This window comes from Octopus sinensis, linkage group LG2 (assembly GCF_006345805.1).
Source record: "Octopus sinensis linkage group LG2, ASM634580v1, whole genome shotgun sequence".
NCBI classification, from domain to species: domain Eukaryota; kingdom Metazoa; phylum Mollusca; class Cephalopoda; order Octopoda; family Octopodidae; genus Octopus; species Octopus sinensis.
In genome coordinates, this window is record NC_042998.1 from 30,614,832 (window position 1) to 30,618,575 (window position 3,744).

The 3,744-nt window shown below is 37.8% G+C and overlaps 1 long non-coding RNA gene across 1 annotated transcript in view; it reads right to left on the reverse strand.

The window, feature by feature from the left end:
- The window catches only part of LOC118762257, a 16,684-nt gene extending 14,520 nt beyond the window's left edge, over positions 1–2,164 (reverse strand). Inside the window, exon 1 of the long non-coding RNA XR_004998011.1 lies at positions 2,016–2,164. This is a non-coding gene — a long non-coding RNA (uncharacterized LOC118762257). The remainder of the gene's footprint in view (positions 1–2,015) is intronic.
- Positions 2,165–3,744: the final 1,580 nt, after the last annotated feature.

Here is a 3,744-nt window from a genome sequence, read left to right on the forward strand (position 1 = left end):
AGATAACAAGTGGTTAAATTATCAAAATAAAAAGTCAAATGTTCATTTATATGCATGAGTATGAAGGCATGTCTGTGTGTGAGGCTAAATGGGTGTAACTGTCAAAACGAAAATGCAGAGAGAAGATAAGTGAGAAAATGAAACCAAGGTGTAAATGTCCGTTCTTTAATATAATCACCTACACATTATTGAGGGGAAATACTGACGTAGTTATTTCTCTAGCGATAGACGTGACATGCCTGTTTCATTAGTGAAGGAAACTCCCTTAGTTTCACTGAATTATATTAACGAAAATAAGTAAGCCATACGTTACAACCAGGAGAATAAATCTAAAACCATTACCCGTTAAGCGAAACTGGCGTTGAAAACTGTGAAAGGCATTTATTGAAATAAACACTTTCAGGGCAAAGCAAACCCAGCATGCCAAAGTACGAGCATTACAGCTGTCCATAACTATTTAATGGAAAAATTTCCCGTAAAATTGCCTTAGATTTGTTTATGTACACTTTATTTCAATTATCGTACATTCAATACAAAATCTTCAATCAGAGCCATATTTCCTTCCACAAGCATTAAAACTCCCTCGCGACATTGTTCGTTGTTCTGATATTGAAGGAAGGTGCAGTACGTTATATTGATATCAAAATAGTGGTTATATTGAAATAGTTAATTTGGTGGTGTAGACCAACATCAAGAACACTCATCAATTACTTAAAATCTCTTCAACGGCTGAAGGGTATAAACAAGAGACAGGCGAAAGTTTAAAAGTAATTCAAACATATTCCCCAAAGATACATTTTCATTTTCCTATATCATGCATGCATGTATATTATGCCTGTATATGTATGTATGTATGTATGTATGTATGTATGTATGTATGTATGTATGTATGTATGTATGTATGTATGTAGTATGTATGTATGTATGTATGCATGTATGTAGGTATCTATGTATGTATGTATGTATGTATGTATGTATGTATGTATGTATGTATGTATGTATGTATGTATGTATGTATGTATATATCCATGTGGCTTTGGGATATATTGTAAATATTTTCATTAGCAGAATTCAAACTGGTCATTAACAGAATGGTAAGACTCTTCTATTTCAATTAAGACTGCCCTTGAGTATTGTATTTAGCTGCATTTTTTCTGCACGTATGTGTGCTTGTTGAGTGCATATGCGTAGATATTGGATAAATCTGTGCTTATGGGGAAGTGAATCAGGATACAACCAGTTTCATTACTGTTTATACGCCTTTCGTTCATATGTATTTCATATTTATATATGAGATTCTGAAACGTCTTCACTTGTCACTATTTCAGATTCTATCAAAACGCGAACCAATCTGCCCTGTTATTTGTTGGAGAACTGAAGTATTTAAATTTTTTATGCAGATTTGTTGTCACGACGACCCGTGCATCGATGAAAACCTGAGCATATAGAACTGTCGCCTGGATATAAGAGCTGCAGTTCTTCGTAACTGTTCTGCTTTGCACAGTTTTTAAAGTGTCATTTCCACCCACTGGTCATCTGATCTCTATAATGCTACACAGCTTTTGTCCCGTGACCCATACATCTATATCTGGCCAGTTGTGCTTACACCGGGCTGCTGTTTTTATTGGAGTGTTCTGTCAAAAATTCCTTGCTTTTAATGGTGTAGATATTTTCTGGTCCTGGTGCGCCTTTAATATGGTTACCAAAAGAATAATTCTTCTATGTAGCATTATAAACCGTCTTGGCGACCATGTCATGTCTCATGGGAAGGTGGTATCTTACAGACATTTCAGGACAGTTATTGATATAAGTTCTATCCTACACATTAATATGGCATAATCGATACCTTCTGACAGAGTGGGGAAATTTAGAGCATCATTATCAACTTTGCCTTCCATCCTTTCGGGATCGATAAATTAAGTACCTGTTGTCATTCGCCTAGCCTCGGTCTCTGTTTGATCCACGACTGTAGTTCGGCCAAGAAGACGAGCTGCAGGAAAGCGCGCCGCACAAACGGCGTCTTTGAAGCGCCGGAGATGCCGCAGTCACAACGCATGTCTGCACATCATCAACGACGGCATGCACAGCCCTCCATTTAGCGGGTGTTGATAGCAAATGGATCGTCTAACCATCGGAACGCTTCCTTCCACGAAAAGCCGAAGAGTATGCGTTCCAATTTTGGTGATGGTACGGTCGAGACAAGGCACGACGGTCAGACGGTAATCGATGATGGATGCGATGTTTGCGTTCGCCACCTCCGCCCGACCCTTTAGGGATAGCTTTCTCTCGTCCCATTGCTGGGTGAGAGTGGCCACCCTAGTCATTATCTCGCCCCAGTTCTTCTCCATTTGAGGTCTGAACCGAACCAGAACAATTTAACCGGTCCGTCGGTCCAGCGTCCCACGATAGAGACGGCATGGGCTTGGTTTTACAGGTGCCGAGCCGCAAGTCCACTGACTTTTCCCGGTTAATTATTGCTCCCGTTATCGCTTCGCATTCTTTTAGTGTCTCGCCGACCTGGTCGATATGCCCGTGGCACGACAATATGACGTTGACGTCGTCCACGTATGCAAACACGCTGCTCCTGCATCCCAGCTCTCGCGGGATGCCCCTCAGCGTCAGAGAAACAGACAAAGAGAGAGGGAGAGGGAGAGAGAGAGATACATACATACATACATACATAGACAGATAGATAGATTGATAAATTATTAATCAACACTATTTAAATCATTACTCACTATTTAAATCATTCAATATATTACAACACGATTCAAAGTTTTTTTCCAAATTTCTTTATTGTGCGCACGTGGATCATAAAATAGTCTTGAAATTTATTTTCATTAAATCCACTTTGTATCTCCGTTTCTATTAAATTAAAGAGCGTTACAAATTGAATAACTATTTAAAGGGATAGAATATGGAATTCTAAACGTTAAAATAGATTTCTAAATTTAATTTCTTTTTAAATTGAGGATTAATTTGCTGTCTATTTCAAGCCTTTGATTTTTTTTTCCTTCTCCTAGACAACAACTGATTGTTATTTTCACGAAATCTATTTATTTCTGGAATCGATTTCTCTTGCCTGTACTCTTACATCACTTTGATCTTCAATCACTGAAATTTCTCATTAACAAATGTCTCGTTGAGAATATTACTGTTGCAATTAGTGAGTATTTTACTCCTGTTATTGCTACTTCTGTATTGGGTCCGTCGTTGTCGGTACCAGATTTCACTTCGAAGAATATTTCGGAATGCAGTGTGTGGAAACTTTTAAAGAAAATAGCTTGTTTTCAGAAAGAAATATAAAACAAGTACTGTACTAGTAAGCCTGTATCTTTTCACTGGGTTTTTTCAGTGTAACAGCCAAATCTTCCTCTGAAAATGCACAATATAAAAAAATTTAAAAAACTAGTAATATGTCAGCTACGCTTACAATGAGGTTCATTTCCCTCCCCGTTCATACAGTACTAAAACGGAGATGAAGATGAACAGGCTTGGAGGAAACAACTTGACGATAATTCATACATTTTGATTTGTTTTATGGTTTGTGATATCTGCCTTTTTTTTCTACCGGACATTCAATTTCAAACTATTAGACATCCGCACATTATGTCGTTATCACAACCAATACCTTTGTTAATGCAGATGGCGTCATATACGAACAGAACAACTTTCTTCTATTAAATATTAAGCCTTTACAATTATCATGGCTCAGTGGTTAGAGCGTCGAGCTTACGATCGTGA